This window comes from Tachypleus tridentatus, chromosome 3, assembly GCF_004210375.1.
Source record: "Tachypleus tridentatus isolate NWPU-2018 chromosome 3, ASM421037v1, whole genome shotgun sequence".
NCBI classification, from domain to species: domain Eukaryota; kingdom Metazoa; phylum Arthropoda; class Merostomata; order Xiphosura; family Limulidae; genus Tachypleus; species Tachypleus tridentatus.
The window spans coordinates 88,020,737-88,048,634 of record NC_134827.1 but is presented as its reverse complement, the minus strand read 5'-3'; the positions used below and the strand labels follow the sequence as shown (position 1 = coordinate 88,048,634).

The 27,898-nt window shown below is 33.7% G+C and overlaps 1 pseudogene across 1 annotated transcript; it reads right to left on the bottom strand.

Annotated features, from left to right (window-relative positions):
* LOC143246130 (glycine receptor subunit alpha-2-like) lies at positions 1-27,443 on the bottom strand (annotated as a pseudogene). The gene is made up of 8 exons (XR_013025809.1): positions 27,357-27,443; positions 24,223-24,302; positions 20,924-20,991; positions 19,665-19,891; positions 14,528-14,610; positions 10,948-11,082; positions 6,427-6,807; positions 1-479 (listed from the first exon to the last, which is right to left on the bottom strand). The product of XR_013025809.1 is annotated as a glycine receptor subunit alpha-2-like (transcript).
* Positions 27,444-27,898: the final 455 nt, after the last annotated feature.

Below are 27,898 nucleotides of genomic sequence, written 5' to 3'. Positions count from 1 at the left end.
GAAGGGTTTTTAGACTTTAGATGAAACGTTTCTCGGTATGTTTTCTCAGAGTGAATAAAATATTAAAATCACAGTACAGTTGAAATTAATTAATTTTTTTTGTAAAATTCCTCTCATGTCTTTTTTCAGTTGTTTTTCCTTCATTGTTTTTTATGAAACAATTTGTTTGGAAACACCTGTCAACGACTGAAATCAACTCCATTTAACTTGACTCGTAGGGATCAAAGTCCATCTCTTTCCTTTTCTCTTTCCCATCTTTCAATGATCGTAGAATAAGCCTCGATTCGCCCGAATACGTCATATGTTTACTCCGGCGTGAAAATGAGAAACAATGACCAATAGATGGCGTTAAGAATCAGGAACAACAACGGAAAACAAACTCGAGATACTTTGTCAATTGAAAGAGCTTGTTCTCTTTTGCGTTGCGTAAAAGAAGCGTTTGCACTTCTTTTGGTCCCGTTTGGAAGCGGTTCACCTTCCTACGGAGGCAAGAACAAAACACAAAAAGAAACAACATGTATTTATGTTTTTAGTCACTAGAGTTTTGACATTAAAATAAATGTTTAAAAAATATTACAATTAAATATATATGTAAAAACGGCTGGTTTGGGTTGAGAAAAATTTTTATGTAGAGGAGCGAACAACGTTTCGACCTTCTTTGGTCATCTCTACAAGTGTGTTTCCTCGTTACTAATTACAATTAAATATTTTATTCTGGATTTCTAACATTCAGAAAGTTGCCTTTGGCTACTGCAGTGGTAGAATTTGATGGGGTATTATGTCAAGGAATGACATCATTAACTGGGAACACCAGTTGTGGCTTATAATGCTCATACTATGCGTTCCTCGAAGAAACAACACTAATTCATTTTAAGGTTTGAAATAGCTAATTGTAGTTTACGACGTTGTCCACTAGAGGACGATTTTTCAAATTTCGGCTAAAATTAATGTGTGTGTGTTTTCTTATAACAAAGTCACATCGGACTATCTCTGAGTCCACTGAGGGGAATCGAACCCCTGATTTTAGCGTTGTAAATTTGTAGATTTGCCGCTGTACCAGTGGGGGTCTAAAATTAATGAAAAAGAAATATTACCAAACAAATTGTTCACGTATGATGAGGGCGAACTTTATCATGAAGTCCGTCAACGCCCGCTTAAGTAACATCTCCATATGGAATAACAGCTCGATTCCCATGCTGTACACAGCAGATAGTCCAATGTGGATGTCATTCAATTTACCTGTGAGTCTAGTGTCTAGAATAAAACCATTAAACTAAACTTTGTAAAATAACGTCGAAAACACTCTTTTAAAATAATGCGTAGTAACACTATGTATTCACATTTTAGACTTTTTTCTGGGGGGAGGGATATATTACTTTATTGTTATTTTCTCATATTTTTCTTAGAGCGATGATAAAGGAAAATAACTATAATATGAATTACTTCAAGTTCATATGTCTCTCCGTAGTTGAGGACTCAGTTCGATTCCCCATAGTGGGCTCAGTGCGATTAACTTACTTGGTAGCTCTGGACTAACACAATAAACTACCACATGAAACTTATTATTTTTAAAAAGTGAATAAAACATTGTCCCTAAATAAAACCCTGTCTTTAAAGTCCACCATAGCCAGGTAGTTAAGGCACTTGACTCGTAATGTGAGGGTTACGGGTTCAAATCCTCATCTCACCAAATATGCTCGCTCTTTCAATCGTGGGGGCGTTACCATGTACTATCAATCTCAATATGCGTTGGTAAAAGAGTAGCTAAAGAGTTAACGGTGAGTAGTGATGACTATCTGCCTTCACTCTAGTCTTGAACTGATAAATTAAGGACAGCTAGCGCAGATAGCCCTTGTGTAGTTTTACGCGATATTTCAAATAAACTTCTTTTAATTATCTCCTTATCGGTGTTTTTATAAAGCTTACTTTTTGTAACAGCATTAGTAATACCACATATAATCCTCTACTGCGATCCATCTTATTACTGTAGTTTTGGCAGCTAGAGTACTCCAACACTTAATCCATTTTTATTACTTTAATTCGAAAAAAGAAGAAAAATATATTTACACACACTTATTAGCCTTGAAATCAACAAATCACATATGAAAAATTAGCGCTCTCCATTTCGCAGTTCGCAATACTTTCGGGGGTGTTAATTACGACCAATAGAGTGTACAATCATAAAGCTGTTCAATCAGAAGAGCAGTAGAATAACAACGAACATCGCCAGTCTTCGATTACCTGTTGTTCTTGTACGGTTACTGAACTCTTAAAATGTAACGTGTGTGTTTATCTTTAGCGTAGTAAAATATTGTTGAAGGATTATACACGTTTTAAATAAGCACCTTTGGATAGAAACAAGTTTTTAACTAGAGGTAACCGGAATGTGCTTTATTTTAAAGGCGCTAACTACATTAATTTTCTGGTGGTTTGTTTTTAACTAATCACGAAACTACACAAAGGTTATCTGTGATGTACCCATGACGGGTATCGAAACCCTGTATTTGGGTTATTGCTGTGTTTCAGGGTTCCTTCCACAACTAGAGCAAATGTAAGTTTATACAAAGAAAAACATATAGCATGTCAAGTCTGATCCAGATAAATAGGTTGTGGTTTATTTGTTTGTTTGTTTTTGAATTTCGCGAAAATCTACACGAGGGCTATCAACGCTAGCCGTCCCTAATTAAGCAGTGTAAGACTAGAGGAAAGGCTGCTAGTCATCATCACTCACCGCAAACTCTTGGGCTACTTACTCTGTTACCAACGAACAGTGAAATTAACCATCACATCATAACGCCCCCACGGCTGAAAGGGCGAGCATATTTGATGTAACGGGAATTCGAATCCGCGTCCTTCGGATTACAAGCCGAGTGCTTCAACCACCTGGCTATGCCGAGCCTAAATAGGTTTTGGAATAGATCAAACATTTTCAATAGATATTTCTTCAACAAAATCGATTAATTGTAACTTGGAGGAGGTCACATGCATGTACAGTTTCTAAGTTACGGTTTCTATTAGAATAATAATATTAAGCAAAAAGCATGGAAACAAATAAATAAATTTTATTGACAGTCTTTATAATGTTTCAATGGAAATTGGCTCCGTTTCTTAAACTTTTTATTTTGGACCAACTTCCATTCTTTAAGCTTTCTGGGGCATAGTAAAAATTTATTGCGGTATTAAAGTATTGTAAGAAACATTGTTTGTTAACCTTATGTACATATGTGTTTGCATATGTTTATGTTCCCAATACAGAAAGTCAGTCAAGGGAACTATTAACTTCTTCTCATCCTAGTTACTTACTAAATTAGATAACTCACTCAGGGTATCACATGTGCTTTCTCTCAAGGAAGATTACAAACTCTGAAGTGTTGGTGATAATTTCCAACGCCTTGTTTTACTGTATAAGTGGACACCAGTAACATGAGTGGCAACTCCATCCTAATAAGGATTGCATTTTTATTCTTTCCACATAACGTCATGTTTTCTCAGTCCGGGAAGAGATTATTGAAAACATTGCTCTGATTACGAAAAACTCTGGCTCTTTTTAGGATTACACATTTTTCAAAGAAGCCAAAGTACAGTTGTCTTTAAAAGGTTTGATTATTGTCTATGGACATGGAAAATAAAAGCTCTTTCTCTGTAAAAGTACACTGGATACATTTACGATAAATTGGAATTTGCTGGATAATAACCACTATAAGTGAAAAATAAGATCGTTATTTCGAAACACATTTGAAAATAAACGTGTATTTAATAATTTTTATTTTATTGTTTGAGGCTCTTTTTTTTAATAAACAAATCCTTTGCTAACCAACATTTGAGCCCTCCAGTGGCACAGAAGTATTTATATAGACTTACGACGCTAACAACCGAGTTTCGGAATCCGTGATAAGCAGGGCACAGAAAGACCATTGTGAAGTTTCCTGTTAAATTGCAAACTGCAGTGAAGTAAACCGAACTCTACCTATATTTATAAGTGAACGTTTAAGGAATAGAGAGATTGATAAATGCTAATTAAAAGATTGATAAATTATTTATAATAATTCCTAGATTAATCAAAACTTGCTGTTAAATAATTGCTACTTCATCACTTTGACGTAAACTTGAAAAAAACGTTTCCTAAATATGTTATTTAATTACGACAACAAATTAGACTGCTCCCTGTTCACTAAAGCCTGATATTTCATTTCCTTAAATAAGGATATTTGAGAAACATCTTTTACGTTACGTAGTTGTAAGAAGCCTTCGAAATACATATAATAACAAACAAACATAGCTGTGCTTTGTTTAATTAAGAAACAAGATATATTTTGTTCTTGTTTTGTTTTTTGTTTTGTTTTTTTAATTTCGAGCAAAGCTACTCGAGAGCTATCTGCGCTAGCCGTCCCTAATTTAGCAGTGTAAGACAAGAGGGAAGGCAGCCAGTCATCACCACCCACCGCCAAAACTTGAGCTACTATTTTACTAACGATTAGTGGTATTTACCGTCACATTATAACGCACACACGGCTGAAAGGACAAGAATGTTGACCCTCAGATAACGAGTCGAAAGTCTTAACCCACCTGGCTTCTTGTTTCGGAATTACCATTTAAACAGAAGTTTTATGTGATAGCTATAGATACTAGTGTAACAAGAAATAAATTTAGGTTATTGATCAATTTAGATGAATACATGGTTTCTTTCTCTTAACATATTTTCGTTTATTAGATCTCATTTAATTAGATTTCAATTTTCTTATCATGTAACGAAGGACTTCATGGTCCACTTCTTATTTGGTTATTTATTTTATTATATATATTTTTTTATCGTCATAGGTGTTAGTTTTGTTTTTGTTGTGTAAGATGTAATATAGTTCTGCTACCTTTGTAATGTATTTTATCTCAGGTGTCAAGGTGTTTTAAACTTAAACTGTCTGAACCGTTTAATCGCTTTTTTACTAGCTGGAAGATATCGCTAGGGTGAAGAGTGTTACACAGTGGACTATCTGTGCTTAGCCTACCAGGAGTATCGAAAAGCGGTTTTTAGCACTGGAAGTCCGCTGTGATACTGGGGAGCAGATGTAGTGTATAAATGTCACTTTTTTAATGTTAGTTTTTTTCAAGGAACATTAAATTCGCCACAGCGAACAAAACTAACAGCGTTTCTGTATTCTGTTAACTTTTTCAATGAAAAATATTTTTTAATGAAATATTGAATACACCCAGTTACATTACTTCTAATTCTTATTATTGTTATGTTTAATTACAAATGGCATTTTGTAATTTTAGTTCAATAAATGGATTTCAGATGTACGCGTGTTTCTAATCAAGCACAAATATACACAACGAGCTATCCGTGCTCTGCCTACCAAGGGTATTAAAACCCGGTTTCTAGCGTTGTAAGTCCGCTGTGCCACTGGACTGCTTAAGATTTAAGACTCACTCAAGTCTCCATTAACTACCCGAGCTTCGTGCGATGATGTTGAGAAAACGGCCCAAAATATTGTTAACACTAAGAGATCCTTAATAATGAAACTATGCTTTTTGATGTCTTACACTGGCATTCTGGATTACATGATCTTTTTGAATTATCATAAAGTTACTTTAAATGAAACAACAAAAGTAAATAATAATAAAATGTTAATAATCCTTAGCCTAAAAATTCTGATTTGTAATTAAAATAGACAATACTTAACATTTGTTTACTTCATTACAAAATCGTTATTCATGGAATCTGATGATACGTATATAGCGCATACACAAAGCCGGATAAACCTTGGTATTTGACCAAAGGCCTTTTCGGCATTAAATATGGTAAATAAAGTGTGGATGCTGTATTTAACTAGCTGAATTAACGAATGGTGTCTCCAATCCCCATTCCATCAAACATGCTCACCCTTTCAGCTGGGAAGGGGTGTTATAAAGTGACGGTCAATCCCACTATTTGTTGGTAAAAAGGTTGCCCAAGAGTTGGTGGGTGCCTTGGGAAGTGAAGACTAAGCTACTTTCTCTCTAGTCTTACACTGCTAAATTATGGACGGCTAATGCAGATAGTCCTCGTGTAGCTGTGCTCGAAATTCACAACAATCTAACATTACTGACTAGGTTGTTTAGTACTGACATATTAATTTGTTTTTATTGGAAGTTTTATGTTCTATTTAAAACATGTATTATTTTCAATTGACCAACATATTAGGAACAATCTCTGGACTTTAACAGCAAAAACGATGCGCTAAAATTGGTGTTAGTTTTTCCACACAAAGACTGAATTTATTATTACCATTAGTGATGTCGAGAAACCCACTTGTTGAGAAATTTATATGCAAAAAACGGCTCGTTTCGACTTTCGAAACGTTGTTCGCTCTTCTATGTAAAATATTTTCTCAACCCAAACGAGCCGTTTTTGCATACAAAATTATTATTACCATATTAAGTCACACTTACCGACGTTTTCCTTAAAGCTACAACACCATCCAAGCCTCTTCTCACTGGCGTGTCTTCTTCTGCCTCTACTATTAGAATATTCACTAAAGCATATTCCATTAAAGAGGCAAAAACAAACACGGTGCACGAAATCATAAATATATCAATTGCTTTGATATACGACACAGGTGGAAGAGATTTCTGAGACTGCGCATGCTGAGTGGATAGCGTCAGTAGGCTCGTGACGCAGAGCGTGACGCGTGCTGGGACAGCTTCCGGTCTGATCCAAAAAAGAAATCCAGGACATGATGACTATCAAACAGGTTGGAATATACGTGTGAAACATGTAGTAACCCAGGCGCCGCTTTAACGTAAACATCACTTTGATACACGTAAAATTTCCTGAAATCACGAATTCGGAATTAAGATCTTATCTGTGGATGAAGATAATACGATGATTTTAACGAATAAAGAACTATAGTTACAGACAGTTTGGCTTAGTTTTATAACTTTAATGAACACAACTTAAAACTAACCTCTTTATTCTAACAATCCTGTTACACCTATAATATATTCTCAAAGGAATAATATTGCTGTAGAATTTACAGTTCACGTAAACATCAATTCCAGTGTCTTTATTTATTTATTCGTTATGAATGTGAATGTGACTGCACGAGAGACAACGTGCTCTGGAAGGCGCTAAACGATAAATAAAGTGGAAGCAATACTGAGTGTTTTCGGACTTAGTCTACTTTAGATCTAATACAAAGTGTTTCATAGGTACATAACTGTGTTTAAAAAAAACAGAATTTTACTATTAGAGTTGAAAAAAACCGAATCACTTCTTTAAATAGTGCCGAAGCTGTGTTATAGCTACCAGAAAAAAAGTTCTTGTGTCCAGAAAGCACACACAACAATGACGCCTTAGTTTTCTTTTTGTAATTAAAGAATTAAAGTTCGTAATTTCCTTTTCGTCTCATGGTACGTCGTTATTTCGGTTAGAGATTTATTGATTTTTTTTTAAATACAAACCCCGCATGACGTACGATAGAATTTTTTTCTTTCCTTATTTTAAACTTAATAAAGAAATTAGTGGTTCGTGTCCGTTGAAGTTTGTTATTGAAGATTAACTGAATTTTACACATTGTTCCTCGAGGGCTAACTGCGCTAGCTGTCACTAATTTTGAAGTAATAAGCAAGAGGGAAGGCAGTTAGTCATCAAAAATCCCCGCTAATTCTTAAGCTACTCTTTTACCAACGAGTAGTGAGATTGTCCGTAACATTATAGTGCCCCTATTGTTGACGGATATAGGAAGTGATCACAGCATGATTATGTCATAAAGTGGTGCATCCTTGATGGAATTGTTGGATTTCTCTCTAGTTCTTATGGTATACCATAAGTGTCAAACTACAGACCGCGATTTATATTTTTGGGTGTCAAGGGGCTAAGAATTTGAAAACATTCTGCTCGTCTAGTGAAGACTAAATAAAAATAAATATAAAAAATGTTAAATATAAGGCTTGATGACGGAGGAGCTCTCCTATCCATTTATCTTCCGTTTTCTCTATAACTATATGTCTTTAATCTAATATAAGCATCTCAATGGCTCGACAGCAAATTTGTGGTTTTACATCACTAATATCTGTATTATATTTTGCTGTAAACTCAGCGCAAATAGCCCATAAGTGCAACTTTGCACTTAATAACGAAACAAGCGAACAAACTTAGAAAATGCATACTTTAAACACTTTCTACTCTAATTTTTTATATATATTTTTTAAATGTGCAGTTCCATAATGGAGAATCTAAGTTGTCTTCTTTTGAATCGAACCCGAGTTTTAAAATTATATAGCCTTATATTTTATCACTGAGCATCGCGGAGATAGATAACATTGATATGATTTAGTTACTGAAATCTATATTATGTTTCACTGTGTTCATGTCATGTTCGCGAAATGTTGGAGTTTCTTACCTTGTACTAACATCTAATAACCACAGAATCGCTTTCCTGCCTATGATTCAAATTAGCTAATCAAATGCTACAGTTTAAATGCTAATTCTTAAATTAGTTCTGGTACTTAAATATATCGACCATTCCTTAACTTTTAAGGAAGATAGACGCGGTTTCAGTGAGATGAATTAATGATATAACGATTGAAGTGAAACTTACTAGTTTACGCAATAAGTGTAATTGTCCTGTTGAGATAATGAATTAATAAATATAGTAATTCATTTAAGAGACCGATTAGGTGAATAACGAACTACAATAAACCACATGACAATATTAATATGCTAATTACAGAGTTATTACTTTATTATATAATTAACTTTGCATGGAGTTATAACTATAAATATTTCAGGTGCAATATCTCTTATATGTTAAAAATATAGATAAGTTTGTTCAAGAAGTTTGCTGTTAAAAACAAACAAACAAAGCTATATTGGCCAATATGTTGTGTCTACCAGAGGGAGTTTAGAGTTGTAAGTAGATACAAGGTCTGTTTGAACATCACATAATGCAATGTTCGATGTTTTGTTTTTTGTCTATTATAATATTACTTCTGCTATCAGTATTATTTCTACCCAAGTGTTAAGAGTTTATTTTAAACATTTATAGATAAATCTAAACCAAGCCGGGTGTGACACAATGGTTGGTGTGCCGCGCTCCGGATGAGAAGATCCATGGTTTTGAACTTTGCAACATGCCACTGAGCAAATTCCATACTTTTAAGTTACATAATATTCAACTCTGCTATTTGGTAAAAAAAAACAAAAAACCTTGTGAGCGTCAGCTTTTGCAGACTTATTTCCTTCTTTCTGTTTAGCTGTTGGAAGTAAAATCGAAACTAGTCGTCACACGTTGAACACAATATTGTGCAAAAACCTTGGCTCGTATTTTCAAACGAAATATATACTTTCGACGCAGGTGACGACTGGTTTTGATTTCAACTTTAGTGTTTTCAGTTGCAAAGTATTTCATATAAAAACGCTTAATTCGCATGTAATTTCACAGAAAAAAACTACTGCACAGTTCCTTCAAAATGATAATCTTATCACTTTGTACACATGCATTCAGACGTTTATGTATAATCAGCTAAGTTTGCATTCATTACAACTTTACATTTACTTTACTTTGAAACAACTTATGTTTGTCAACAACTTATGTTGTCATAGAAAAAAACTATTGCACAGTTCGTTCAAAATGATAATCTTATCACTTTGTACACATGCATTCAGACGTTTATGTATAATCAGCTAAGTTTGCATTCATTACAACTTTACATTTACTTTACTTTGAAACAACTTATGTTTGTCAACAACTTATGTTGTCATAGAAAAAAACTATTGCACAGTTCGTTCAAAATGATAATCTTATCACTTTGTACACATGCATTCAGACGTTTATGTATAATCAGCTAAGTTTGCATTCATTACAACTTTACATTTACTTTACTTTGAAACAACTTATGTTTCGATTCGTTTAGCAGACTACTATAAACATCTTTAGTTTCTTCTTTCTTTTGTACGGGCTTTTCTCCATTTCCGCGGGTTTCTTTATTTCAACTTTTAGAACCGTGTTTTGTACTCAGTTTCAATACCCGTGGTGAACACAGCACAGTTTGACAATTGTGTCGCTTTGTGCTTAACTTCAAACAAACAACTGTTTTATACTCTTTACGCTGTTATAAATGCCATTATTCTACTTGGTTGTTTAATTTATGTGTAATTTTATTAACTGAAGTGAAGCTACATCTATGTGAATTTGTTTATCAGACCGGGTAAAATATCTGCAAATATATCTACAAGAAAGACGAAGCATAGATGGAGCCACGAATAAGGAAATTTCAAGCGAAATAAAAAATAAGCCACGAATTTGTTAGGCTTAAATATATATATATATATGTATGTATGTTACCGTAAACTTTGATATATCTTATAAAGCTGAAAATAAACCAAACTTCAAACGTAATACAAAAATAAATAGTTTATAGTAATATTTATATACCATAAACTTAATAATACTGAATTATTTGCATTAAGATTAGATGAATGTCCCTAAAGGTTAAGGCTAAAATATCTGTGTTTGATACCAGTGGTAGGCACAGTGCAGATAGCTTACAGTGTAGCTTTACGTTTGAAAATATTAGCTGAATTTTTGTATAGATTCCATACATTATAATAAGAAAATCGAAGGTAACTTTAATATTTCTTACTTCTTAAGAACCATTTCAGACATCTCTTGATTCTTTTACTTTTACTGACTTTACTGATATTATTCTAAGACTTTTGACAATTGTCAGAGGTATATGCAACTTCGTAAAGGTGGAATTCAAAATTCTTCTATTTATTTGTTGTTTTAGAAGTCTCTCCCAGTTTTATTCAAGACGCTCATTCCAATCGGGTGTGTTTGTTTATTTATTGGGTTATTTCGACTGCTAAGTTCTATATTTATATACCAAATCTGAAAAGAACACAGCAAAATTGGACTACGCACTAAGCCTTTCAATTTCACAGTAAATTACATAAAAAAATATTTTTACCTGTTGAATAAATCTGCGTACAGTCCCCTAGTTTAGTTTCAATCAGATTATGTTGTGGAAGTTCGATTGATTCATCTACTACCAAAGGAACGTACTCTTCCCAGGCGAAAACAAGATCATCTGTAGTGTATGATACTAAAACAAAATCATCAATAGTATATGATACTAAAACAAGACAGAACTATAAGTGAAAATATTTTACAGAGCCATATGTATATATATATATACACACACACACACAAACACATTAAAACTCAGTGTGCTAATAACTTTCCAAGTTTTTACGCTAGGAGTCTAGCAAAAAATAAATAAGGAAACTGAGAACCAACGAAAGTTTGGGAATTAATATTTTAGTGAAAGATAAAGTAAAAAAAATAATAATTCTTGTTTTTAAGTTCTCTGGAAATGTCGTGTTTCTGGTGCTCTTATGGTTTAGATTTCGTCTTCCTTCATAAGCCTTTTTCCTTGACGTGTGAACATGCACACCGACAAAACGGGCTTCACTCTTGACGAGTCTCAGTAAGACGTCAAGTGTAATATGTCCATCTTGTTTTAAGCGTCTCTGATTTTTGTTCCACCAATCCCACCAAAAAAAAAAAACAGCAATAAAAAACACACAGTAAATTTACCATTAAACATACGTGCTTTATAGTCACTATGAGAGAAATGTACACACTGGATAGTCGAAGTGAAGAACACCTTTTATTGGTCACTGCTAAGTTCCTCATATTACATAGGCACATTATAACACATAATAAAGATTAAACAATTTTTGGAATAGTAAGCTGATTTAAGTCTAAGGGAGGTACAGCTAAACCTACACTTTATTTGTTTGTTTTGAATTTCACGCAAAGCTACACGAGGGCTGTCTCCAGTAGCCGTCCCTAATTAGCAATGTAAGACTAGAAAAAAACCAGCTAGTGATCATTACCCACTACTCACTTTTGAGCTACTCTTTCACCAACGAATAGTGGATTGACAGTTATTTTATAACGCCCTCACAGCTGAAAGGGCAAGCATATCTGGTGTGACGGGAATTCGAAGCTGCGATCCTCAGATTGCGAGTAGAGCGCCTTAACCACCTGGCCATGCCGGACCTCGATCTGCACTTTGATTAACGTCTGTTATTGGGTTAAACTAGTTCAGGAGAATTTAACTTCTCAACACAATAACACACGTTGATTAAAATGTAGATTGAATTAGAAATTCCTTAAACTGAGACTTCAGATTAAACAATTATCCAAATATTAAGTTAATTCATTATATTTACCACGAAGAACAAAAAGATAATCCATGCATAGACCTAGCTAGCTACGTATTACAGTCTTTATGGTGTAATTACAATAGCTACAGCGTTGAACGGAGTGGCCCGGCATTGACATGTGGTTAAAGCACTCGACTCGCAGTCTGAGGATCGCATGTTTGAATCCCTGTCACACCAAACAAGTTTGCCTTTCAGCCGTGGGGGCGTTATTATGTGACGGTCAACCCTACTATTCGTTTGTAAAAGAGTAGCTTAAGAGTTGGCAGTGGGTAGTGATGACTAGCTGTCTTCCCTCTTGTCTTACACTTCGAAATTAGGGACGACTAGCGCTGATAGCCTTCGTGTAGCTTTGCGCGAAATTCAAAACAAATCAAACCTGAACAGAGAGTTGTTAATAAAATAATATTTTTTTTTATTCCTGTATCAGTTAGGAAAAATAATTTGAAACATTTCGGCCATTTTGACTGAGGAGCCATCTTTAAAACTGCTATGTCATGGTCTTAACCCTTTCATTCTAAAACAAGTGTAATGTTTTTAGCCTTTGTTTGAAACAAATATACAGAATACTTTATAAGTAATATTGTGAGAATAGCTTTGGTTACGTTATAATTAAATAACATGCCAGAATTCACATTAAAGGATTAATTATATTTTCGTTAATTAAATCATTATTCTTCTCAAAACTGTCAAGTCTTTGGCTCAGATCTGAAGCACTTGTTTAGGCACAAACTGTAACTATACAAAAAAGTATATTGGCCAGGAAAAACAAGTTTTTATTCTTTCTAAACTAGGTTTCTTCATCGAGTACTCATTCTTGACCACATGGTTAAATGTCAAATAAAGGTCTTATTAACTTACACATTCTACAGACTTATCTAAAGTTTAAGACTCAAAAACTTGTTTTTGAAATGAAATCTCTATAATTAACAAGAACAGAATTTAAAAACTTCATACGTTTGTATTCTTCAGAAAAGATAATACTTGAGTTAATACTTTACATGGATAATAGATTGTGTACTACCTTATATTATTATATATAATATATATATATATATATATTAGATTATGTAATACCTTTATTACATAATAGATTAAGTACAACCTTACATAGATATTTGATTATGTACTACCTTGCATAGGTATTAGATTGTGTGGTGCCTCACAGAGATATTAGATTATCAACTACCTCACATAGATATTAGATTGTGCAAGACCTTAAATAGATATCACATCATGTAGTATCTTACATAGATATTACATTATCTATTATCTCACCTAGATATAAAATTGTGTACCACCTTACATAGATATTATATTATATACTATCTCACATAGATATTATATTATGACCACGTTACATAAATATTAGATTATGTACTACCTCACGTGGATATTAGATTAAGTACTACTTTGCCTAGATATTAGATTAAATACTACCTCACATAGATATTAGATTAAGTACAACCTTACATAGGTAATAGATTATGTACTACTTTACATAGATATTAGATTATGTACTACTTTGTGTAGATATTGGATTTTGTACTTCTTCACATAAATATTAAGATATGTACTACCTTAGATAGATATTAGATTGTGTACTAACTTAAAAAGGTATTCGGTTATGTACTACTTTACATATATATTAGATTGTATCCGATGTTACCTACATATTATATTGTGTACTACCTTACACAGATTTTAGATTATGTACTACCTTACGTAGATGTTAGATTGTGCACTACTTTACATAGATATTAGATTATGCACTACTTTACATAGATATTAGATTGTGCACTAATTTACATAAATGTTAGATTGTGCACTACCTTACATAACTATTACATTATGTACAATCTTACATAGATATTAGGGAATGTACTACTTTACATAGATATTAATTTTTTCACTACTTACATAGATATTAGATTATGTACTATCTTACCCAGATATTAGATTGTCTAGTACTTTACATAGATATTAGATTATGTACTATCTTACCCAGATATTAGATTGTCTAGTACTTTACATAGATATTAGAGTATATACTACTTTACACAAATATTAGATTCTATACTACCTGACATAGATATTAGATTATGTACTACCTAACATAGATATTAGATTATGTACTACTACATCTATATATTAGATTATGTAGTACCTCACATAGTTGTATGGAAAACGTTTGAGCTTTCTATATTGTTGTTTTATTTTCTGCAATAAAGAAAACCAGTTGTAATTCTCAGGCCTATTAAACCAATTTTAATTTCCAGTAATTACATTTGTAATTCAAAATAAGACAGAGAAACTTACGACTTTCAATTTTCAACGAACACGTCTGCGTATCATGAGGATAAGATTTGAACTTCATAGCGCAAGAGAGCAGCAGGGTTAACCTTCAAAGAGAATGGGTTAGTGGCTTAGAAATGTTTGTACTTATGTGACAGACTTTTACACCTGAAAGTGTAATTGTAAAAGGAATAAAGCACAATCTGACAAAATTTTGCTTTCCAAGAAACAGATTAAAACTTGATAACGAGAAATCCAATCCGAGACAACAGCGTTCGAAAATGTATCTGCCTGGTATTTAAGAAATTTTTATTAAAGATTTCAGTATATTAAAATAGAATATTATACCAAATTAAAAGTCCCGCGACAGGTTTCGCTAGAACATTTCGTATTTAAAGTATTTAGGTTTTTTTGTTTTTTTTTTTGAATTTCGCGCAAAGCTACTTGAGGGCTATCAGCACTAGCCGTCCCTAATTTAGCAGTGTAAGACTAGAGGGAAGGCAGCTAGTCATCACCACCCACCGCCGACTCTTGGGCTACTCTTTTACCAACGAATAGTGGGATTGACTGTCACATTATAACGCCCCCACGGCTGAAAGGGCGAGCATGTTCGGTGCGATCGGGATTCGAACCCGCGAACCTCGGATTAGGATTCGAATGCCTTAACACACTTGACCATGCCAGGTCCAGCTATTTAGGTATAAATTAGCGTTTTTGAGATCAAAATGAGTTAAGTCATTGTTATTTCGAAACTGAAATGACATTTATAATCCGTGATGACGAGAAAACCCACATTGACCGAATATTGTATACTTAACGATAACCGAAGAAGGTCGAAACGTTGTTTGCTCTTCTATTAGTGGCTTTTCTACCCATTCCATTCTCTTCCCATTCAAAATATCAATTTAAATACACCCTTGTGCAAACTAATTGAAAAAATGGTCATGTTACAATATTTTTAGCATGGCGGCCGGTGTAGGCTCGCTGGACCCGCTGATTTTCTTTAATAGTCATTTTCTCACAAAGACGGCGTCATTAGCTGTGTTTTATAGTACGGTCGATCTATTTTTGGGATATATGACGAAATTTTGAGGAATATTACTTCATTTGAAATTGCGTTAGAAGGGCAAGAAGACCAGTCCAAAAAACATTCTTACCAACTCAATGAAGAAAAAATGGTATCAATGGGGTCTGAAATACAAGAACTGTACGCAAGAACAATGGAGAAAGGTGTTATTCAGTGATGAGACTCATTTATTCGTACAGGGTCAAAGAAGTCTGCATGTTCGCAGATCTCCAGGTGAGAAACTTCGAGAATCTTACATCAATCAGTTCGTAAAACATCCCTTGAAGAAGATGTGTTGGGGCTTTTTCAGCTATTATGGCGTCGGAGGCTTACATATCGTAGAAGGTATGATGCGAGGGCCACAGTACATCGAAGTTTTGCAGAGAAGAGTCGTTCCAGAATTGAAAAAGAGATTTCCAGATGGATCTGGCATTTTTCAGCAAGATCTGGCTCCGTGCCATACATCGAAACTTGTTAAGAATTTTATGACTACAACGTGAATAAAGGTGCTGGACTGGCCTGGAAACTCTCCGGACTTAAATCCAATTGAAAATCTTTGGGCGATTTGTAAAGAAAGACTTCGGGGAAAAGACTGTACTACGAAAGATAAGCTGATTGAGACCATAATCGAGGTGTGGTACCGCGATCCAAAAATTAGTAAAGATTGCAGTTAACTCGTGGACTCGATGCTAAAGCGGATTAATGAACTTCTGAAAAATAAAGGCGATCATGTCATGTATTAATTTCTGAGTAATTTTTGGATTCTTAGAAATAAAACGCAAAAATTTGAAAAAATCGTAATTTTCCGTCTTGTTTCAATTAATTTGCACAAGGGTGTATATATGGACATACATACTTACATTTATACAACAACAAAATCATATATTTATAACTATGTCCAACAACAAATAATGTTTTAATAAAGGCAACGTAATTTACTCTTCGGGCAGTGTAAATATCTTTCACTGGGATATTTCCTTATGAACGAGTCATGCTTTCTCCGTTTGTAGTATTGATTTTTACCTGCATGAACTATTGTCAAGTTCACTGAAGCATTTCGTACACTGTGGTTAGGAATAGAATCGTTCTTGTTATGTTTTCTTGATTCTATATTCAACCTCAGCTTGTTCGTGGCTTATATCATTGTTTTTTGGTAATGACTTGATTTTCTTCCAAGATCCAACGGTCTCTTGGCCTAAGTGTATCTGGATTGATGTTTGTAACAATGTTTTGCCAACAGATTGAGCGAGAAAGAATTACTGCAAGTCGTACTCGAATGTTTTCAGCTTTGCTCGGAGAAGATATTCGCGCGTGTTTTCAGCTGTTGTTTTAGAGGCTGTTCGCCCTGTTTTCCAGAAACAAATTTCTTCTTTTCACGCCCCCCCCCGTGGCCCGGCATGGTCAAAGTAGCCCAAGAGTCGGCGGTGGGTGGTGATGACTAGCTGCCTTCCCTCTAGTCTTACACTGCTAAATTAGGGACGGCTAGCACAGATAGCCCTCGAGTAGCTTTGTGCAAAATTCAAAAACAAAAAACAAAACAAACACGCCCCCCGCTAGTACAGCGGTATGTCTCCGGATTTACAACGCGAAAATCAGGGGTTCGATTCCCCTCGGTGGGCTGAGCAGATAGCCCGATGTGGCTTTGCTATAAGAAAAACACGCTTCTTTTCACTGGCCGAAGAAACGTAATTAAAAAAAACGTCCGTTTTGTGTACTGTAGAGAATATTTAATGTATATATTAGAAACCATAGTGAATCAAATCTATATAATAAATCCACTCAGTATCTTTTGTATATCTTTTCGTTACAACGATGAATGGATATCTTATAGTTTATTTTTTATTTGATGATCCCCTAGGCCTAGAAACAGAGAACTACTTCATATGTTTTCTTTTCTTTTGACGACGTTTCGGTCTTTTTTGCTGAGGAACTGAAGGCTTCATTATAGAAACCGAAACGTCACTCAGGAAAAAAAACTTGATAGTTGCTTGTTTGTTCTTTTGTTCGCAGTAGATTTCTAAGAGAAAACTTATGCTAACGGTTTGTCTGTAAAGTCGAATAGATATGAAATAAATTGAATACAACTGATGTTGTAAACTCAACAAGAACACTAGTGGTAACAAAGTAGGCTATTATAACCCTTAATAATACACAAAAGTTTAGCATTTATCTCAGAACGGCTGGTATGGGTATTAACACTTTTATTGATAAGCAGAGAATGTTTCGACCTTCCTAGACAACCTTCAGGTTAACAAAGACCTGAGAATTTCATTCATTTATTAGAATGTCATGTCTTCACCGAGGTAATAGAACTTACAGATTTAATGAAACTGTATGTAACCTCTACCTTAATTATATGTTTCAAAACACAATTTATACTTTTACAACTTGGCCACTGTCAAGTTTCCTTTTGTTCTTCTAATTGAAATACGTAAGTATGATAGAAGAAGAAAAGGTAAAGCACTGTTTGATAGCAGTACTTATGTTGAATCTACAGTGTTTAATGTGGAGATCAACTCATGTTTGATAACAATACTTATGTCGTATCCACAGTGTTTAATGTGGAGATCAACTCATGTTTGATAACAATACTTATGTCGTATCCACAGTGTTTAATGTGGAGATCAACTCATGTTTGATAACAATACTTATGTCGTATCCACAGTGTTTAATGTGGAAATTAACTCATGTTTGATAACAATACTTATGTTGAATCTACAGTGTTTAATGTAAAGACCAACTCATGTTTGATAACAATACTTATGTCGTATCCACAGTGTTTAATGTAAAGATCAACTCATGTTTGATAACAATACTTATGTCGTATCCACAGTGTTTAATGTGAAGATCAACTCATGTTTGATAACAATACTTATGTCGTATCCACAGTGTTTAATGTGGAAATTAACTCATGTTTGATAACAATACTTATGTTGAATCTACAGTGTTTAATGTAAAGACCAACTCATGTTTGATAACAATACTTATGTCGTATCCACAGTGTTTAATGTGTAGATCAACTCATGTTTGATAACAATACTTATGTCGTATCCGCAGTGTTTAATGTGGAAATCAACTCATGTTTGATAACAATACTTATGTCGTATCCACAGTGTTTAATGTGAAGATCAACTCATGTTTGATAACAATACTTATGTCGTATCCACAGTGTTTAATGTGAAGATCAACACATGTTTAAGAACTTACATGTATGAGAACAATGCTGTTTTCTATTGACTCTAAGTTTTTAACGATCAATGATGGTGCCACTGGGGTCCACGTTATCTCATATTAAGATTAATGTTTATTAAAATATCGACTTTGTGGCGCGTTAGTACATTTATAGGTCTTCGAAATTTATCGAACGATTAATCCGTTTCATATTGTTTGAGACAGAAATGACATATCCTATTATGTTGTTTCTCAGTCAAGCATCACAATAAAACCTCTTATCGTTATGTGTTTAACTTAATCGAGCAAACTGTGATTATAATGAGTTATTATAATAAATTAATTATCAGCTTTTATGCAAATTCTAAGACTATATAGGATATTTATTCAAAACTGCAAACACAATGTAGAAGGTTATAGTCGAAACCAAAGTAGTTAAGCCTCGTTTCTATATGTTCTTAGCTTAGCATTTGAGATCAATATGCTCACAGATTTGAATTACAAATCAACATTTATGATGAATAAATAAAATGAAATCCATTTCTGGGGTAGACATGACAAAAAAAAAGGCTTAACATATGCATTCTCAAAACCTGTTAGCCTGAAGATGACCTAAGAAGGTCAAAGTGTTGTTCTGTACTTTATTTTAATTATAGTTTTACTACTCATATCTCCCGTCTTAAGAATACATTTTTGTTTTAAGTAAGTTTCTTGTCATCACGGGCGGCTCAACATAGTTAGCTCATGTCTACAAGTTAAAAGTAACTGGTACTGTAGTAGAATGTTAGATATATAATAAAAATAATAATTATTCTTGTCTAATGCTCAACAGAACAGTTCAAGATCATGTTCACTGATGTATATGTATTATATATAATAATAGTATATATCCTCACTTTAAATGAATAATAAACCAACACCTACTTCACCATATAAAGAATGGTTTTATCGTAGTACAACCAGATATAGTGATTAGGAATGGTCATCTCCTGGAACGTGACCTTTTTGGCATTCTTGAAGAAAGAGTCTGGTCTCCACATACGTTTCAACCAACTTACTGGTAGGAGGCGATAATAGTTGGTCATGTTTTCTGGAAGTCGAAGTCTGTGATCTTTCCAGCTTTGAGAGAGGAAGATGTCCGCCACGTAAGTCTGATATCGAATAAAACGTTTTTGAGCCTTTAATAAAAACATCAAGATCCAGACAAACAAAGATAAATATTGTAATTATAACATCTTAATCAACATGAGTTGTTTGTCTTATTTTTATAAATTCAATCTCATGTATCCTCACAATTTAAATGTATATTTATTAGCTTCAACCGCGATCATCCTATGGACATGGATAACTCGAATCAATAAGGTACACTGTACTTATCATCCTATGGACATGGATAACTCGAATCAATAAGGTACAGTGTACTTATCATCCTATGGACATGGATAACACGAATCAGTAAGGTACACTGTACTTATCATCCTATGGACATGGATAACTCGAATCAATAAGGTACAGTGTACTTATCATCCTATGGACATGGATAACACGAATCAGTAAGGTACACTGTACTTATCATCCTAAGCACATGGATAACAAGAAATCAATAAGATACACTGTACTTATCATCCTATGGACATGGATAACATGAATAATTAAGGTACACTGTACTTATTATCCTATGGATATGGATAACACGAATCAATAAGATACACTGTACTTATCATCCTATGGACATGGATAACATGAATAATTAAGGTACACTGTACTTATTATCCTATGGATATGGATAACACGAATCAATAAGATACACTGTACTTATCATCCTATGGACATGGATAACATGAATAATTAAGGTACACTGTACTTATTATCCTAGGATATGGATAACACGAATCAATAAGGTGCGCTGTACTTATTATCCTAGGGACATGGATAATACGAATCAATAAGGTACACCGTATTTATTCTATGGACATGGATAACATGAATTATTAAGTTAAACGGTACATTCACAATATTTAAATTTGAATAAGCAATTTGATTTAAGTATTTAAGTTCGTTTGGGTGTTCCTGCAACAGGAAATTTCATCAGTAGCGATGAAAATTCCTCCTTTGAAAGAGAAATAACTTTCAGTACGAGATCTTAATTAACCACAGCATAAAGGACAAGAAAGAATCCACACCATTGATTCCTCATCTACTGTGTCCAAGCTCAGAACAGTTACGTGGAATCTCACAATCGTTGGTTCCCCTGTACATTAAAATATCAAATAGTAAAAAACGTAATTATTATACATTCTTATAAAGGAACTTATATATAAATATAGCATATATGGAGTATTAGAAAACAAAACGTCTGAAAAGTAAGTTGTTAAATCACTGGATATTTAAAACTGTAATTACACAGAGATTATTTATCAATAAATAAATGACTATATATAATTTAAAGAAAATAAGGTTTAGCTATTAAACGAACTTGAACTTTGTCTCAACTGTTTGATCTCAAGAGCAACAACAAGATGTCCGACAGACCTTCAGTTGCTGATAATGAATGTTCACATATGCAAACAAAAACAAGAACAAAATAACCGGCGCACCTTGAGTTGCTAATAATAAACGTGAACATATGCAAACAAGAACAAAATGTCCGGCTGACCTTGAGTTTCTCATAATAAACGTGAACATAGATAAATAAAATCAAGAACAAGTTGTCCGGCGGACCTTAAGTTTTTAATAAAAAACGTGCACATATTCAGACGAAAACAAGAACAAAATGTCCGTCGGACCTTGAGTTTCTCATAAACGTGCACATACGCAAACAAAACAGGCACAAAATGTCCGGCTGACCTTGAGTTTCTCATAATAAATGTGAATATAAGCAAACAAAATTACGAAGCTCAGTTTCCAGAGAAATTATCAGCTCAGAATATTGCTAAATATGTACAGTTATTCTCGTATATAGATAGTTAAGTGGATATGATATACGTGGAAACCACAGTGATTACCAAGAGATTAAAGGTTAAAGATTACGGTTATCAACAAAACTAATCAGAAACACTTTTTGAAAATTCAACGAGAATAAATGAACATATAATTTAGGAAGCTCGCTATTGCATTCTTATTATATATGAATATAATGTTCTTGTTTTTCTTGACTTGGGGGAAACAAGCAGACATTTTCATTATAATTATTTTCGCTTGCGTTTTCTTTTAGTGCTGTTCTCTGTTGCCAGTTATACAACTTTCGATTTCTCTTACAACCTTTAGTGACTTTAATGATTTTCATATAATACAATTGTGTTTAATATAAAGTTTTGTTTGTTTAGGCGTAAGCCTAAAGTTATTCAATGGAATATCTGCGAACCCAATTTTTGTAGAGTATATGCTTACTATTAAGCCATGACATTGATGTGTTTGTGTGTGTAGGGGAGTTGTTGAATTGAAATTAGAAACATTTCGTTACTTATATAAAAAAAATACAGCAGATTTAATGAAGTCATTTCAGGGTATATGCAAATAAACTACGATTTATTATACATATTTCCATCTCAGTGTCGCTGATAGAACTAATTAACCCATTTTCAACTCTTCATTTGGCTTTAATTTAATGTGGTGGACTGTATATATCTTTCGAGCGTATTTTGAGACTTTGGTTCAGAAAGAAATGTTTATGTTCTTGACAAACGACAGTAAAGGAAATATTCAGTAATAACTGAGATGGATTAAATGCTTCTGAAACGTAGTATTTACACATTTAAGTGTAAACGAACAGATTACTTGCAAGACGTAAACTTTTTTATCTCCTCGTGACAGCGACAATGTGTAGCCTGGTAAAGAGAGAAGACGAATAAATAAATGTAATAAAAAATCTCTAATGGAAGTCTGACTTTCTAGAGCAACTTTTATTTTAATCTGTCGTTAAATCCTGAGAAAGTATCGTCTATACAGTTTGATCCAGGTTCCATAAATTATATTATTATAAAACTGTTAATTTGTGTTTTAAAGGGGACGAAAGACCCTCCGAATCTCTGCAGTAATGACTACTGGAATTTCATTGCACCAATGACGGTGTATTGGTGAGCAGATATATACGAGGTGGAGCTTCGAACATTCTGATATTTATATTAATAACAACATGTTTAACATAATTTCTTACCAGTTAAGAAACTGTACTTCTACATTATACCTTACTTAAGTATTTAATGCTATAGACGTATTCATACGTTGCATTGTTTTTAGCTGCGGCATAGTGGCTCATAGAACGGCTCTAAATTTGTTTGTTTTTTTCTTTCAACTATAAATATTTAGCTCATAGCTCCGTCATCTCTTGACCGATTTGCGATCTAATTACACTTTTGAAGTCAGGAGGTTCAAACTGTTTCGATTGATGTATTTTATCATACCCAAGATACCATAATTTAATTTACTCTAATTGTGCCTAAAAAATTTCGATTTAAGGTTAGACTTGTAGAAATTCTGATCAGTAGTAAAAGCGAATCGTGTATATACGCACCCATGCTTAGTAATGCTTGCGCGCAAAATTACAGCCAATAAAAAGAAAGAAAAGCCTCATAGATGAATTTACTCCAATTCTGCCTAAAATAATTCCAATTGCCACGGCTATTGAAGATTCCATTTTGTTTGTTTTTGTTTTACAATAATCGTTTTTGGTTATTTTTCTTATTGTAACATGGCAATTGTAATTACAATGCTATTTCATGTGATGTAAAAATATTGTTTCGGAAATAAATATATAGACCAAAACTTTCACTTTAAACTACAATGAGAGTATCGTATATACAAAATAACTCTAATTTATTTCTATTTACAATAGCAAATAAATATCTATAAGTATTGTATGTTAGAGCTTGAATGAAAAGTGAAACCTATGACGGTAATATTTACGTAAATAACTACTTTAAAATGATTGTGTTTTTGTGATCAAGTATTAAAATTGTATTGTTTTAAGTTTGAGCAAAGCTACACGAAAGCTATCTGCTCTAGCTATCCCTAATTTAGCAGTGAAAGACTAGAGGGAAAGCAGCTAGTCATCGCTACCCACCGCCAACTCTTGGGCTACTCTTTTACCACCGAAAGAGTTGGATTGACCGTGACATTATAACGCCCCCAGGTCTGAAAGGACGAGAATGTTTGGTGCGACGGGGATTCGAACCCGCGACCTTCAGATTACCAGTTAAGTGCCTTAACCACTTGGCCGTGCCTAATCAGTATATAATTAGAGTAGAAATAAAGTTTGTCGAATAAATTAGAACGTTTCAACTAACCTTATGAGACCTCAATGGCTCTTAGGGTTAGATCTTAACAGTTACAATAAGCTCTCCTTTTTCATGAACAAGAGGGAATTTTTAGTAGCTGCGGCTGTGATCAGATCTATAAGTTAAAGTTTGTACTTGAAAAAACAAACACCGGATAATAATAGACTGCATAAAGTATTATAAAAAATAATAGTTAATTTCAATACCATTTTCTTTCGGTGGCTGGAGTCGGTCGTAGTCTCTAGGGTTTTCCGGAAAAATGCCATCGAGGTCCAGATTTTCTTGACTGAAATTAAAATGAAGGGCTAAAAGTAATGGACCCTATACACGTGCTCACCTACACATACACAAGTTGAAATTGAATCAATTCCATAATAGCAATTTCCTCTGTCCTTAAATCTTGCATTTTAACATATAAGTGCGTATTCTTGAAGAAAGATATAGTTATATTCCAGGTATGAACGTTAAAGAGAGCACGTGCTTTCGGAATGGGTAGCTGGTTAAAATGAAGGCAATAAAAACGGGACATATGTGTTACTATCTTACACACTCGTATATATAAAGAGATAAATAAAGTGTTACACTTAGCTCAAGGTTTTTATTATCACTAGTAATTGAAGAAGTTGTACTTATTAAGTCCTGACTGCTCGTAGTTTCAGAAATGCGGTAACTCTGCAGTCACATTCTTTGTACATTTATTCTTAACATTGTATGATATGTTGTTAGTAAATTTATTTTCTTTTGTTTTTAAATACGTGCACGTTAATAATATTTTGAATTCGAGATCACGTTCGGTGTTAATATTTCAGCTTGACTTTCTTTCATATGCATGTGAATGATATTTGGACTTTCGGTACTGTGATTAATCAAGCCTCGCAGTTCCACAGTTATTGGTTTCCAGGGTAAACGTACAGTTTTTCAGAACTTTTATTCAGTTAATGAATTGAAACAAACAAAAAACAAACAAAAATACGAGAATTTTATTTCTATTTATTTCTATTTTTTTAACTTCGTGTAGAGATGCACGACGGCTATGTGCGATAGACGTTTTTTATTTAGCAGTGTAAGACTAGTCATCACCATCCGTCGCCAACTCTTTTACCAACGAATAGTGGGATTGACCGTCACATTATAACGCCCACACAGCTGAAAGGGCAAGCATGTTTGGTGTGACGGGATTCGAACCCGCAAAAAGAAATATCAAGAAAACAGAATAGAAGATGTGAGCTGATGAATTGTTTTCTCACAAAAATAAAGATAAACGTTGACGTAGAATCTTTTGCTTGGAAAAATATTATTATAATAATTATGCGTCACTTACTTAATGTTATGTACACAGATACAATTGTTATATAAGCATGTGACATTATAAATAGAACCTAGACTATTAATATATCTTTCTTATTCCAGCCAGCCTGATGACTTATGGAATTGGTGAAAGGCCTCATTGGCAACACTGGATATAGCAGAGGTTAAGTGATTCACATATTATTGTTACATACACTTTGATTTCTCTCACAAAGGTCTAACAATGTTTTTCTCAGTGTTTTAACAGTCATAGAACCTTTTCTTCAGTACAGTGTGTTACATGTCATTAAGTTTTTAAATATCACGTTTCTGTTATGCTTGCCTCTGTTGAACAGAACCGAGCTAGCTCGTGCATCCTGTGCTGGACATATACTTCGGAATTTTTAGTTGGTAAAATTAGAGTGTTATGGTGTGTACGTCGTTTACGAGCTGGCGAAAAATTATTACAATAATACTTGTCAAAGAGCTTACATAAATAACGTTCCGTCCACTACTGTGTTCGTTGTATCCCAACCCAGTTGATGAGTACTGGATTGAGCGAATCACATCGTTAGCAGTGTATATGGTAAATATAGTGTTTTTGAAATGCTATTATTATACACTCTGAAATTTTGGAAACTCCCAAGGAACTAGGTAAAAAATGTAGTATTTCAAAATGTGACAGTCCTAATGCTGACGTCTTATGATAACTATGATTGTAATCATTCTTCGAAAGATTGTAAAAAATATATATATACCACAAGAACTATCGAATGGCTTATATAAATAGCGTTCCAATAATTATTGGAATAAGAGCCCCGTTTTTTTTTTTTTTGTCAGTTAGCGTTTGCGTAATAGTCAGTGGGTTGTCTCGGGGCACTCCCGTTTTCCCCCACAGCCAAATCATAGGCATTGGATCTTTAGATTCCAGCCAAGGCAACTTTATTGCCATGCTCTGATTCGGGTCGTTTCGCGTTTATGTTCATGTTCATATTTACTTTAACGTCTGCTTTTCGAGTTCTGGTCTGTCTTTTTTCTCCGGTGCTACCTTTGTCTCGCTCATCAATATTATGATCAACCTCATTCCTTCACCCAAAAAAGAGTAAAAAAAAAAAACCTGCTAATTTCAATAATCTTTCACGAAGGGGACGAAGAGGAACCACAACGTTCCTGATCACAACGTTTGGAGATAGAATTCTTCAGATTTCTCTATCTCTAAACTAAACCCTACCACGTTAGTTTGCGTTTTTCTGTTTGTTATATCTCAACCAGCCAGAGGAGCTCTGGATGGGGCAAAACGCGTCGTTGACGATGGCTTATAGTGAACATTGTGTGGTTAGAATACTCTCACTACACGTTACTATATAATCCAATATGTTATAATGTCAATGTTTTACATTAACGTCCTTAACTATCAATGGACACTTTTTTTCTATTGTCACAAGTTCCAAGTTGGTTTGTTTGCATTTTTAATGGTAGTTAGAGTTGGAGATAAAAGCTTAAATTTACCACAATAGTATATTATTTTTAACAACTATTTCTTTGGAAATGTACCGCAGGTAGAGTAAGGTAGTCAAGGATAATGAATAAGGTATAAAATTATTTTGTGCAAAAGTTGAACAAACAATAAACTAGTAAAAACTGATTTCCTCATATATTATTATTACTGTATTGTGTTAGTCAGCGCGTTATTTGTTTTTTAAATTCACGCCACTGTTCATACAACTGTTTCTTCGAAGGAGTGATTTGTGTCAAATATGAATATGCAATAAAGTATTCTTTGTATTTTGTGTGAAATTACAATTTCCAAGTTAATTAGTGATGCAATAGGCGTGTTTTAGTGCTGTCTCAACTATTTTAAACGTCATATTTGTGCTTTACCAGTTGATGTAGTTGCGTTAAGAAGCACAACATTAAAGTATGTGATAAAATACCACAATAAATTGGAGATATTTCGTATTAACTGGAGAAATAAAAGTTTAGAAAGAAAAGAATATTAACTGGTTCATTGTGTTAGAATAAGGTACTAAAACTATTTTAAAGCAATCCATACCTTTTACTCGATAGAATACAAACGTTGAGCAACATGATGGATATTACTCTAGGTTCTTTCATTTTGCATGTAGGTTCTTCCAGAGCCTTATCTGAAAAACAACAGAAAGCTATAATTTGTCATTAGGTTTTTATCGTACAAAGATTTTTTCACTAAATCAATACTATCTAATAACAGTAAAAAGCACAGTCGGATTTTTTTTTTGCAAAATTAAAAGTGAAATCATTATTAATTATACCCAACTAGTTTCGGTAACACAGTTACCATAAGTAGGGCTAATGTCTACAGTGCAAGTTTAGTCTAACTACGACTAGTGTCTACAGTGTTATGTTAGCCTCAATAAGACTAGTGTCTACAGTGTTAGTTTAACTTCACTAAGATCAGTGAGTGCAGTGTTAGTTTAGCCTAACTAGGACTGGTGTCTACAGCGTTAGTTTAGCCTAACTAGGACTGGTGTCTACAGCGTTAGTTCAGCTTCACTGAGATAAATTTCTACAGTGTTAGTTTAGCCTAAATAACATTATATACACATACTATCACTT